Raw genomic sequence first — 14,471 nt, 5'->3', positions numbered from 1 at the left:
GTGTAAGACTGTTGAATCACAGACCTGTACCTCTGAAACAAATAATACATTATATGTTAAAAAAAGAAGATAGTAGGAAGGGAAAAAGGAAGGGGGGGAAATTGGAGGGGGAGACGAACCATGAGAGACTATGGACTCTGAGAAACAAACTGAGGGTTCTAGAGGGGAGGGGGGTGGGGGGATGGGTTAGCCTGGTGATGGGTATTAAAGAGGGCACGTACTACATGGAGCACTGGGTGTTATACGCAAACAACGAATCATGGAACACTACATCAAAAACTAATGATGTAATGTATGGTGATTAACATAACATAATAAAAAAAAAGTTCTAAAAAAAAAAAAAAGAAAAAGCTTCCCTCAAATCAGACACAACTCCTAGATTTCAGTTGCCACTCACCCCTCACCTGGGTGTCCTTGTGCAGGGCACAAACTGCTCAACTGTCCCTGTCAGCCATGTTTACCTATTGCTTCTTTAGTAACATCAGTAGAAGGCAACATATCTCTTCTCTTGCAGCATCAGGAACTCCTCACCTCCAAAAAAGTACAAGGCCTGGACGGTCACATCCCGAAGCAAATCTGCCATGTAGCCGCATAGACATGCTGAGTGTGTCACTTAGGAGGCCAAGATATCAACATTAGAGACCACTAAACCTAAATAACATATACTTAGTCTTATTTCCACAAAGGATGATGGGCACTCGTTTGCAAATAGGACCAGAGGGTAGCTTTTTTATTGTTTATAATAAACTGGTCACTTCTCTCTCAAAAAAAGTAAAAGTGATTTTTACATTCTTATAACTTTTAAACAAATGCAATGCTTTTTTACAATCTCTGTAATATACACACACACACACATTGCACTCCACAGTTTTGTCATTCATTCATTCATTCATTCAGGAAAACATTATGAAGTGTATTATCTTCAGTGTCCTGTTGAGGTGCAGTGGAAGGTAACACCGTGCATGAAGGCACGGCTGCTCTCTGTACTCACCAAACTCACTGTGTAAAACAGAAGAATGATCTTTTTTTCTGTATCTTATAAGACCCTTAGGAACTGAATTCCCTTTCCCTGGAAAGAAGCCTGGGGTTTTCAGCAAGTTATTCTCAGCAGGTGCCCACATCAGATTAGATAGTACCGGAGGGGTAGGGGGACGAATGAGATGGCCACCTGCAGAGAGTTTTTGCTGAAGCTCAGTCTAAGTCCCTCAAACTATCTCTTGAATCAGGGCTCTTTTTCTTCAGCTGACTATTGTTTTCTGCATAGGGAGAACGGTACATGCCCTAAATCATCTTCTTGCATGAGTCTCTTCTGGAGGGGCTAATGTCACTTCCTTACAGCTATCAGAGTTATCCTAAAAAGGATGTCAGGTCATGTTACTCTCCCCCTTTGCTGGAAACTTCCAGTTGCCTTCCTGTTGCCTGTAGGGTAGATACTGAATGCCTTAGTTTAGCATATGAGTCCTCGTAGGGTATGCTTCAAACCTACTTCCCTAGTCGTCTCATCACCTAGTCTCATCAGTCATTCTGTCCCCACTGCCACACACACACATACAGTCTAAGCTCTGGCATTTCTCACCACTTCCCAAAGCTGCTGCTCATCCATGACTCCAGGCTTCAACACACGCCATTTACCACCTTTGTCCAGCTGGTCAGCTTCTCCTCACACATTAAAGATGCAGACCCCAGATGGAGCCTTGCTACATGTGGCCTGGCAGACAGTGCTATTCCTTCCTAAGAGACCCCACAGCACTTTTCCATTCCTTTAAAAGATGATATTATAAGTTTTATGCTTACACATGTCTACTGCCAATGAGATCCTTGAGGAAAGTGGTGTGTCTCACCATCCTCATATCCTAGGGCCTTAGCAAAACCCCTGGCACAGAGTGGTATGCTAATAAATGGTTCTTGAATGAATGGATACATAAAAGAGAAATTGATGATGCCTGCTCCAAGGCCTTGTGTCATTATCACCCCCCTTTTATTCATTGTTTAAAAGAGTTAAATGAAAGAGTCATTGCATGGATGTTTCCATAGTGAGTACAGGGCCACCTCTGGCACACACCATATTCAGTATCCGGGAGAAGAAGCTGTTGGTGCTTTGGATATAGCTACAAAAAGCAAAGTTCAGTATACAGGCAGATTAGTGCTTCAGCACGGAAGCTTGGTTCCTCACTTCTCCCAGCTGCCCCATTAGTAGCACTTGGGTCAGGCCTATTTGGATGGAGTTACCGGCAGTTTTTATTTTACCCATTGTTATTTTCTTCCGGCTTCGAAGAAAGTACGGCTTTGCTGTTTGGGTGATTGTTGCTCTGCGATGCCAAGATGTTTTAGAGCAATGTTGTGATGACTGGTCGCACCCACTACCACTGAGACAAGCCCAGAAGTTAAATTATGAAGCAAACGTAAGCTTTGAAGAAATTTTTATTTAATCTGTATTCCCCTGTTTCATCCGTACATCCATCCAGCACAATCTGCATCATTATTAGCCACATCAACTTGCTTAAAAAAAAAAAAAAGAGTAAAAAGTAAGACATCTGTGTTATAGCATTAATATATTCAAAGGTTTTTACTTTCATCTTGCAGGCATTAACAGTGTGTAAGTGCAATGTAAGCGCAACTTACAACAGCACAAAGTTAGCAGAAGAAAAACATACTTAGAAGCCTCAAAAGGAAGGAGGGCTTGCCATAAAAAAAAAAAAAAGGAAGAAAAAGAAAGAAAAGAAAGAAAGAAAAGGTATGGCTGTGTGGAGGGGACAACCAGGTTGGGAATTATGTAAAAAGCAGAGTTTTATCTGCAGATAGTGTATTTTGCCTATTGCTCTTCCGTAGCTTTATTTCTAATTGCTAGCACAATTTCGAAGGCGCTGAGGCACCCCTCAAGCAGTGTGCTGAAGGTGTGTTTGTGCTGCTATGCCCTCTGGCTTGGCTGCCAGCCTATTCCCTTAGATCAGAGCCAGAAGGCAGACTGTTTTCGAATACCGATCACCTCACCCGGACCTAATCCTTTGAGTTCTCTTTGGCATCTATTCCTTCTGCCAGTTTCCTCTTCTGTTCCTCTCTTTTCTTCTGAAGTTGACAACAAAGACATCCTCAGGGCCCTCCTTGATGTAAGACCACTCTTGATGTTATTACAGTGTGTTTTTTTTGTACCCTAAAGTTGTGCTACTTTTATATTCAGCTAGCACAATATTTGCACACTAGAAGATAAAGAAAATGTGAATATGTTATACAGAGTGATAGTCTCTTTTTAATTTGTACCCCTCAGTGTTTTTTGATGTAAACCCTTTCCTTTCCCTGTCACTCATCTACATACCTGATCAAGAACCTGAAGGTCTTTCTTTATAGACGAGGTTACTTCTATACCTTAAATTGGCCTGACCTGCCACTTTTAATTTTAAAAATATGGCTCTACGAGATATGGATGAATATGGAATTTCTATGAAACACAAAACTTTTGAACGGTTCCTGTCCTCTGTGATAGTGAGTTTTAAAAGGGAAATCTCCAAAGAGCTAATTAGTAGACAAGTAGAGCTCAGCCTGAACAAAGCTGAAAAGATTGCAGATAACTAAAAGGACCTGGCCATAGCTGACAAAAATCAAAGCCCTGACAGAGAGTTGGCAGTAACCTTGGGCTGCTAACTGACAGGGACAATAAAAAAAAGCCCTTCTGAACCTGGCAGAGAGTGACAGCCCCACTATAGGCTCTGGGAAGAACACAATATCTCCACCACAAGGAAGCAGTAATCTTCCAGCAGGCAAAACCAAAGGCTTTTGCCGACCACCTCAACTCCGAAAGATGTGACCTGGCTCCTACCACCACTCATGGAGGAGAAAGAGACAGAGATGAGACCCCGGGGGCTTTAAAAAGTTCCTTCAAAAGTTCCAGGCTAGTAGTTAACTTGAGAATGGGAAATCTCTTTCTGGAGTGTTGGGGAAAATGGAGGGCGGCCCAAGATAGAGAAGGACCCAGGCCGTGGCCGGTGGCTCAGGCAGAGAAGCAATGAAGAAACGCCAGAAGTGCTGGTTGGAAACACCGGAAGTGCTAGTTGGAAAAAGTCTCTGCAGACCAGGACTTAAGGAGACCAACAGCCAACAAAAAAACGTTGCAGATAGAAGGCATGGCACTGAAAGGAAGCTCCAGGCATGGGAGGACAAAAGGAAAGTAGGAATCAAGGAAAAGGGGAACAGAAAGGGCAATAGTAATTAGTAGTTCCTTATTAGAAAACACAATTCGTAAAGAGGGGTGTGAGGCAGAGCGCCTCATTTTTAAGCTGCTAGCCGGGAGAGAAAACACAAAAATCACGATCTTTAACTTCACCAAGAAGCATGAGGAAGTTCTGGTAGGTTTATATTAAGTTTAGGCACTAATGAGCCCTATTCTAAAATCCCAACGGTGCAGAGTTTGTGAGAGGTCAGAAAGGATGCTTCCGGTTAATGCTGAGTGGTCTTAAAATTTCTCTCTGTGTTTATGAGATTCCATTATATATTTCTGGACATACAAACAATTCTATTTAGGAGAAAAGCCAAGCCCTAACAGAGTGCTACAAGTATGATGAGGGTACTTGAGAGCGAGCACTTAAAAAGCATTTTGCTCTGAAACACAAATGCTAATAACATACATTAGGTGGTTTCCATTATCCCTAAATAAGGTCTTAGTTCCAGACAAGTTCTTCTGCTTCTATATTTATTCCTCCCCAAGATACTGAAATCTAAATCCTCACTGACGCTGTAGCACTTGAAGACATAATCAGTGATTTCAGACTCCAGGGATGTTCTCTCAGAGGGAAAGGAGCAGCAAGACCAGGGGAAATCTTTAGAATCGGAAACCTAAGGGTTTTTTTTTTTTAAGAAGGTGGGCATATAAATATGCTTCAATTCAGTGATAATGAATCCCAGTTTTCTTACTCAGACTCTGATACCTGCAATCATATATTTCCAAATTTATATTCTGTTTCTATAATTAAGTTATTATGGTAAATATTATTACATTTACCATCCATCAGAAGAGTATCACCAACTCTCCCTGTACTACAATCCTATTTCCACAACGAACACGTTTGACAAGTTAGAAAGCTTGGCTTGGCTCAGAATGTGTCTGATCTCAGACATCTGTCTGAATCTGAACAGGTATGTCAGATAATTGAGAAAGGTCGATCTGAGTCAAGCAAATATTTGAACACTTGGATCATGGAAAATCTGCTCCATATTAAACTCAGGGGTAAAAGAATAATTTTCTCTTTTGATTTGGGTTGGAGATTCAACATACATTTTGGAAGAATAAGTGTATATCAGAATAGTGTGTTTTTTTAATGTATCTGCTCATATTTATAACTGAGTGTATAATCAAAAACAAGCTTTTTTCCCCTTTAAAACAAATAACTTAGAGGCTGTTATAAAGCACAGCCTAGCAAATATTTGGTTTCTGGTTCTCTTATTTCACACTTACAGAAAAAGCTAAGGGTTTTCGGTTTCATATTTAAAAATGATGCTTCCGATTCACCCACAGTGGGACATGCTGTGTTATTTTCTTTAGGAATGGAAGTAGATTTTTGGTGAACCATTTGTAGGGCTAAACCAAACATCTTCATCCCATATTTGTGTGACCAGGATTCAGACTGATAATAGGGAAAATCTGGAAGGGTTTTGGTTTCTTGTACAGATGAGTTTCCCAAGTTCCATAAAGGTTGAAGCTGCACAGTGACCAAACAGAAAGTAGAGCCCAGGCCTGACTCTCCAGCAGAACTTCCACTGTTAAGAGGCACATGAACCATCCTAGTTTAGTTCTGACTAGATTACTCCCCTGCTTTGGGGTTAATCAATCACTGCTTTGACTCCAGGTAAAAATAAATTGTCCAAATATAAAGGCCTTGATGATCGTCTTTAGGTAGTGTATCTTCCTGCCGCAATCATCCCTCCTCCCTTGTTCTCCTGAAAGTAGCTTCTCTTGCTCTCTTACTCTGTTTGGGCTGCCATAACAAAATACCATAGACTGGGTGGCTTAACAAAAGATGTTTATTTCTCAGAGTTCTGGAAGCTGGAGGTTCTCAAGATCACGGTATCAGCGTGGTCAAGTTCTTGGTGAGGACCCTCTTCCTGGCTCTTGTCTTGCTGTGTCTTCATACAGTGGACAGAGAAAGAGCAACATACTCTCCTCTTATCAGGGCACTAATCCCATCATAAGGGCTCCATCCCTAGGACTTCATCGAACCCTCATTACCTTCCAAAGGCCCCACCTCCAATATCACACTGGGGGCTAGAGCCTTAACATATGAATTTGGGGGAGGACACAAAGATTCATTTGTAACACTTGCCATCATTGGTACTTCTTCTTCATTCACCTTCATAAGATAAGTTTGAGGACACAAAACAGAAGTTGGTTATCAGTGTTCCCCCTCCAGCACCCCCTAAAATGGTGTCCAGCACACAGATACAGTATCTGACATGCCATATGTTCGATAATATTTTTTTGAATAAGTTGGAAGAATCAGTTTTCAGTTCTTAGTTGAAAATCAGAGAGTGGGTCACCTGACTTTAAAAAATAATTCTCCATATGAATCTTAACTAGAACTCATGAAGATGACTCTAATAGTCCGCTTCCTCTTTCAACTTTTACTGTTTACACCTTCCTGACTGGCCCATCTGTAACTCACTAATTGAAACCTCTCCTAGGATTGGTTGATGAATGTGATTGCGGAAAATTCTTCCTATCTGGACATATGCATTTCTTTGCATACCTGACTTTTCCTCTGTGGTTGACTGACAAAACCTTGAGCTATGTCATAACAAAATGGAAGAGAGAGTTGAAAACACACTGTCATATAGACACATTATATATGCTTCATTTATATAACGTCAGATTTTATTTTTCTGAAGTTCTTCAATTGGAACTCTTCAATGAATTCTTCAAATTCTTCAATAACTTCCAATAGGTGCTTCCCATTCTTTTCAGTCATCTAACTGAGCTTTTTAAAACAGACTTCTCTGTGCCTGCACCCGCATACATAGCTATCAGCTTAAAATCATAGAAATATTACATTTCTCTCAATTTCTGCACACTGCCATTAACTCATCCCAATGCTGACTTTCTTTTTCTTTTCCATTTAGACTAGAAACAAAAGCATTTTCTAAAGGACAATATGGCTTTTACTTAAAAAAAAAAAATTGGCCTGGATAATAAAAGATAAGCACCTTTCCTATGATAATTGCAATATACTTTAGGAAAATCACCAAAAGATATCAATGTTAAATGCCAAAACATCTCTAAGAAATGACAGAAAGAACATTCAATATCATTATATTGGTATGAAATGTCACTCTGGATCTGTCTTTGCCTTAAGTAGTCAACAAACCTTTCCATTATTTTCATAGTGGAAACAAAGATAATTTATTTCTTTTTTTCTCCTTCCTTTCTCCCTCCCTCTCTCTCTCTGTCCCCCCTTTCCTTCTTTCCCTCCCTCCTTCCTTCAAGTCTTAATATATAATTTGGAAGTATGGAAAAATTATATTTGAGATCTTTTAAATATTCTTTGTTAATATGATTTTCTTTTTGTTTGTTTGTTTCTTAAAAATTTGTGTGAAGTGTTTTTTTAAGTCCATGTACTTCAGTGGAGACTATGTTCTACCAATCATTAAAGTGCGTTTAGAGAACCCTGATAAGCTAAAATTTCTTATGTCACTTAGATTGGAATAAAGATTCTTTTTTTAAAGATTTATTTATTTTAGAGAGAGAGAGAGCGCATGAGTGGGAGGGAGGGGCAGAGGGAAAGAGAGAGAATCTCAAGCAGACTCTGCACAAAGCCCAGAGCCCAATATGGGGCTCAATCTCACCACCATGAGATCACAACCTGAGCCGAAACCAAAAGTTGGATACCCAGGCATCCCTGGAATAAAGATTCTTGATGGGAAATTTTCTTTATATATTTTTATATCAGAGGTTCCTACATTATTTCTACAAATGGAATAAGTCACAAGTATGTTATCTATAAAGTTAATGCCTACAAGAATACTAAGACCTATGGTTGTAAAATAACTTTTGTTAACCATACTTTAAAAAACGGTTTAGGTTTCTGTTTTTTTTTTTTTCATGATGAATTGTTATAGTTCTTTTTAGATGTAGAGAATAGATGTAGTGAATCCTTTATGATTGTTTTCTTATTTAATTTCACAGGGCTTTGTCTGAGGAAACAGTAAAAATAAATTAAAGATCTTGAATATAAAATAAATCTACACAATCAAATTAACTTGAAAAAACTAGTTGAATCAAGTCAAACAGTTATGCTGAGAACAAGTAGTTGAATTCAATCAAATGCTATTTATAAAAGAATTTTCTAATGATTTTTCTCCCAAAATAATTGGTGGTTAAATTACTTCTTTTATTCCAGCTAAGCCTGTGTAAACACCACTGAAATAGAATAAAAGACAATGTACATAAAAGTGATATAGAAAAACTTGCCCACCAAAGTCACAAAAAATGAAAATTTAGAATACTTACCTTTTTAAGAAAATTTAATTCCAGTATAGTTAGCATATGGTATTACATTAGTTTTAGGTGTACAATATAGTGATTGGACAATTCTATACATTACTCAGTGCTCATTATGGTAAGTGTATTCTTTAATCCCCTTCACCTATTTCACCCATCCCTGACCCACCCAAAACCAGAAAACAGACTTTTAACTATAGAGACCAAACTGATGGTTACCAGAGGGGAGGTAGAATACTTAGCTTTAAAAAAAAAAAAAACCCTATTTTTAAGGTATTTTTGGAAATTATGGTTTATATTAGAATGTATTTGGTCAATTGCCTTAAATAGCCAGTGACTTTTTTTTCTTTATGATCAATGTGGGCGGCAGGTGAGGAAACACTTCATCTATGTAGTCCAAAGATGTTAAAAAATATTCCCATCATATGGGGATTTCTCAAAGCAATTTAAATGAAGAATTCTCTTGCTAGAAGGTGGAAATGTTCATCATGTGAGTTCCCTGACCATTGTTAAAATCATAGATGCCACTGTGTTGACCTCCTTAACTACGTGATTTCTAGTTTAACCTGAACTTATAAGAATGTTTCTGGTTCTTTCCTCCTGTTTGCCAACTTTATCTCTCAACAATGTGCAGTAAAGAAGCTTCCAAAATAAATACTACCTCTACTTTTCTTGCTGTTGTGACCTAACTGTTGACTAATTATTATTGTCAATGGTTTATAAGGAATTTTATAGAATACATTAAAATATATGCACCTAGAGTGATAATAAAAATATTTAATAACCATTATGATAAAAGCATTAACCAATCCAAGTGAGTGCCTGCTGGATAAAGCAGAAGGAATGCCAGCCAGTCAACAATCACTTTAGCCAGTCTGGTTGTGTACCAATTGAATATCAGTCTTGTATACACAAACATCCAAAAGTGGACCCATAAAGGAAAACATAATGTGTATCAACAATATTTTTTGAACTCTGTTTAGTGAAATCTGTTTAGTATGTCTGTGTGCATGTGTATACATACATACAAATATGTATATATGAATAGGAGGTAATCTCTAATATAAAACGCTTTTTCAAAGTACATCATTCTTAAACGTATTGCTCTAATATCATAAATGGCATTTAGAATAGTTCACGAAAGCCAATTTAACAGAAATACTGAACACTGGCAGTGAAGATTGGTATATATCCCCTTAGCTCCCTTATAATTTGAAAAAAGAATAATTGTGCTCATGACATAGCTTTTATTGCCCTTTATCATCTAAAGTATATGTTAAATTTCTACTTCTCTTTTTAGCTGGGTGTGATTAGGAGTAAAATTTATAAGCTGGGGAACGGTCATAGCAGTATCTCCTTATCTCACTCACTGTGGCTTTGCAGATTCCCTTTTTCTCAGTTATCTTATTTGTAAAACAATGATTCCATTAGAGATAAGAAATACATACACTTAAAAAATAAAAGGTGGCAGGCTACTGCTTGTAATGATTACATTAGCTATCCCCCAAGCTTTCCCCGTTCCTTAAATACATAAACCATCGCTAACAGAATCCACGGCAACATCTCCGATTTGTGGCCAATAAAATCATGATGGTGTTTAAATTTAGAACTATACTCTGGAATTACATTTCATATATCGGTGGTAACCATTTCCATCTTAAAGTGCTTCACGTAAACACTTGTTGAGGATGATTTTCCAGTTTTGCAGGTGGTGAAGGTAGAGAGTAAGTGTATTGTAAAATTTCAGGGTTAGGGCAAAGATTTTCTGATTCCCAGTTTATCAGTGAGACCCAACCTGATGATTCAATTGCTTTTCGGTCCTTTGAACATACTGATACAAAATGCACTGTTTCTTTTTTTTCTAAACAGTCACAGAATAATATTTAACAAGAAAATAATTTTTAATTTTCAAAAAATTAAAATGATTTTCCAGTATAATAGCTTAGTGTCTTTTAATATAATTACTTCAGGGTTAACTTTTCTAGGTGAAGATGAACATCCCATGCTTTTCTCTAGGCAGTTCGTTTCTATATTTTATCATCACATCAAATGTGCATATATCACAGATTTGATTAAATAATGCTCACAGTAAGCATCAACAATGGGTGCACACAGCACTGGGTTGAAAGCACTGTAAAAGCCAGCAGCTGTTCTATGTAAGGGGCTAATTATGCATGATGAGTGTCTAATTTGAGAGCAACACAAAGCTCATCTCATCTAAACAGCAAAGTAATTGATGTGACACACTCAGTGTATCGCTTATGGATTTTTTTTATTGACCTTACGAAGTATAAAGATGAGGAATGAGTGAACACCACTCGCTACTCTTGACTCAGGAACCAGGGAAGGGGGTAAAGTTTCCTTAGGGAAGGACTTACAACTTGTGGATACCGCTGAATGAGTCTGAATACTTCACTACTTAAATAGTAATTTCTTGGTTCAATACCAAGAAACAAACTGAGGGTTGCTGGAGTGGGGGGTGGGGTGGGAGGGATGGGGTGACTGGGTGATGGACACTGGGGAGGGTATGTGTTCTGGTAAGCGCTGTGAATTGTGCAAGACTGTTGAATCTCAGATCTGTACCTCTGAAACAAATAATGCAATATATGTTAAGAAAGAAAAAAAGAAGAATGTAGCAGGAGGGGAAGAATGAAGGGGGGGAAATCGGAGGGGGAGAAGAACCATGAGAGACGATGGACTCTGAAAAACAAACTGAGGGTTCTAGAGGGGAGGGGGGTGGGAGGATGGGTTAGCCTGGTGATGGGTATTGAGGAGGGCACGTTCTGCATGGAGCACTGGGTGTTATGCACAAACAATGAATCATGGAACACTATATCTAAAACTAATGATGTGATATATGGGGATTAACATAACAGTAAAAAATTAAAAAATAAAAATAAAAAAAATAAAAACACTGACAAGAACTTAAAAAAAAAAAAAAATACCAAGGCTGTGCATTGTAATGGAAGGTCGATTATGCCCTTCCTCTATATACCTGCAAAATATAAAAGGTACTCAGTGGTGTGAACATGTTGACAAATTCAGAAAATCAACCACAAAATTCTCCTTTAACAACTTGTCTTGTATTTATGAAAAAGTGTGATTGAAGTATATCTGATGAAATAAATATTTTAAGCCTTACTAAATATAAAGCATTACTGATCCTGATTCCTTCTTTAAATTTCATAAATTATTACAAAGAAGCAGCATCTGTTTGCACTTGGTTTCTCTCATTCTAAGGCAGACCACATCAAACCATATACCACCTCAGAATCCACAGAGGCCAAACTGCAGTCCACTGTGCTCTGTACACACTCAGCTCTGTGGTAACACTGAATGATAAGCATTGCCGTCTTGCTTATCATTCTACCCAAAATGTCTGTTTGTGTGCCTGGCATATAGTTGGCAATCAAAAGAATATGTTTTGCGTAACAGAATGAATGGATGGAAACAGAGCAGTTATGATTATCCAATTGCTTTGAGCTCTAATGATGTCATATCTAGGTAATTCAGTGAACAATTCTTTATGATTTCCGTTTATTCCTAATAGTTTTTTTTTTTGGTCTTCTACTGGGGAAGTAGCATAATAAATCACACTTGGTTAGGCAAGACCCTTAGAAGATTAACTCATCCAGACTGATGTACTCTCACCAGATAAATGATATGACCACTTATAGGAAAGAAAACATGCTTTTGAAACGAATAGACTTCAGCTCGTATTCCACGATACTTAAACTCTCTGAGCCCCATGTCCCTTGTTTTAATACTCACCTTGAAGAGTTGTTTTATTAGATGAGAAAACAGCTATGAACTCATTAGCATCATACCCAATAACATATAGTAGGTCTGGATTACACATTAGCTCCTTCCCTTTTCTTTATAGATATATATATAGACTATTGTTATATTGAGAATTTGAGGGAAAGAATTCTTAAGAATGCATTAAAGTATTAACCTTCTCTTTTAATTTCACTGTAACCCGTGAATTGTGTATGATTCTGCTGTTTTCACTTACAGCTTTGCACGGCCTATCATCTGCTTATTTGATCGAATGCCTACAAAACATATAAACTGCCTCTTGCCCTAGATGGACTCATTATCCAAATTAAGTGTACACACATAGACATAGATTTATAGCATGAACAGAAACAGTTACTTAAAGGAAATCAACATTAAACTCGACGGGCCATATTAAACCCACATTAAATCCACCTGAGCTGCACTTTCCTCTTGACAGGGTAATTGTAGGGGTGAGTAGTGAGGCTGAAGGGTGAAGTGATTGCACAGATGGTAAGAGGGTGGGAGACAGGTGTTTGAATAGACTCAACCTTCCCACTAGGTTTGTCCAACTCAGTGATTCTCAATATATTTTTCTTGCCCCACAATTTCCATTTTTATTCATATTGGTTCTGCAGATGTCCACTGAGTAAACAGATACAAATGACAGTAGAGTATGGTTAAATATTAAACATGACATTGACATGGGCTGATCTGGCTATCGGAAAGATAATTGCGTACATGGTGTTCTCCATGATGAGAGACTCTGTTTCATGCCATCAGTGGGCACGATTCTGAAAGCTGTAAGCAAGTTTGGCAGCCAGAAGAGAATCACCAAATCCTAAAATTTTTATCTGATCATTTATGTTACAGTTAACAGTGCATTGTCTTCCCTAGTCCCTATCACCACCAGAAAGGAATAAGCATGTGTGGTAGGTCATCTTATTTGGGAATATGGGAAGACAACTGGAAGCTACATTAGACTGATTCTTGCCCTGCCAGAGACCCCTCCAACCCAACTGGAAACGTTTGGCCAGAAGTTCCAGAGGCAGTCATCCTAGGGTGTTTGAAACCAGTCATTGCGCTCAGAAGTGCGGGTTTTGGACACCACTCTTTCAGAATGAAGCTGAGCAACTGGTGACTAATCTGAAGAAGTCGGTGATTGCATAGCAGGATAGGGTAATGTGAGACTTGCTGTGAAGGAAGTAGAGAACAAAAGATTTTAATTGTCTCCTTTATTTTATAGAAGGTGCAAGTAATGCTTCTCTTTACTACGACTACATTCTGCCCTTTAGAGAGGTTCCGTCTTAACTAAAAAGGCCTGCAAATCCTCTGCTTATGGCTGCTGCAAAGGTTTGAATACTGAGCATCACGTTGCTTTCATGGGGGACAATGGCACGCGTTGTTCTATCATGAAAGACTCATGAGCTGGCTGTCCTCCTTCCCTACTGTCCTGCTGCAATATGGACCCCATTCAGAAGGATTCTACCCAGGGGGAGCAGCAGGGATTCTATCTTCCCGGTCAGCAAACAAATGCATAGAAAACATTGTTTTGCAATTGTTTGCAATCCTTGGGAGTATAAACAAGTGTAGAATGTTGGAAATTCAAATCTCAATTACTCCTTCACCCAGTATACTGAGGTCTTGTCATGTAATAGGAACCATGGCAGGTACTGGGAAAAGAGTAATGAGCAAGGTAGACCTGGCCTCCACTTTCATAAGACTTACAACCAACTGGGGGTCACAGACAACAAACAGATAAGTACATAAATAAGTATTAAAGAATAATGATGTAAAAAAAAATAAAGAATAATGATGTGACCTGATGCATAGAAGTAAAATATGCAGTGAGCACTGTAACAAAGTGACCTGGCCTAGGCTGGGGTCAGGCAAACCTCCTCTGAGGAAAACACTATTTATCCTGACAGCACGAGTATTGGCTAGCCAGATGAGAATGGGGAATAGTGTTCTGGTCTTAGGACAGAACATACCTGAAGTCCCTGTGTCAGGAAAGAGTATGGCACAGTTGAACATGAAGATGAGATATACCACAGCAAGATCATGTAAGTCCTTGTTGGAACTGAGGTTTATCCACTGTGCAGTGAGACACCAATGAAAAATTGAAATCAAGGTTGAGGGGTGATATTTTTTAAAAGTTCACTTTGGATGTGTTACAGAGAATTGGAAAGAGAAAACGTGGAAGTGGGGAAAG

General features: G+C 38.6%; 1 long non-coding RNA gene across 24 annotated transcripts in view; it reads left to right on the top strand.

The window, feature by feature from the left end:
• The window catches only part of LOC144381380 (uncharacterized), a 340,649-nt gene that overhangs the window by 284,299 nt on the left and 41,879 nt on the right, over positions 1–14,471 (top strand). For 21 of the 24 annotated variants that reach the window (XR_013446496.1, XR_013446495.1, XR_013446498.1 and 18 more), the window contains one exon: positions 2,584–2,734. The exons of 2 other annotated variants lie outside the window; for them this stretch is intronic. This is a non-coding gene — a long non-coding RNA (uncharacterized LOC144381380). Of the gene's footprint in view, positions 1–2,275; positions 2,403–2,583; positions 2,735–14,471 lie in introns of all 24 variants that reach the window. One more of the 24 variants, XR_013446486.1, reaches the window with a different exon arrangement.

This window comes from Halichoerus grypus, chromosome 3, assembly GCF_964656455.1.
Source record: "Halichoerus grypus chromosome 3, mHalGry1.hap1.1, whole genome shotgun sequence".
NCBI classification, from domain to species: Eukaryota; Metazoa; Chordata; class Mammalia; order Carnivora; family Phocidae; genus Halichoerus; species Halichoerus grypus.
This window is presented reverse-complemented; position numbering and strand designations above follow the sequence as displayed.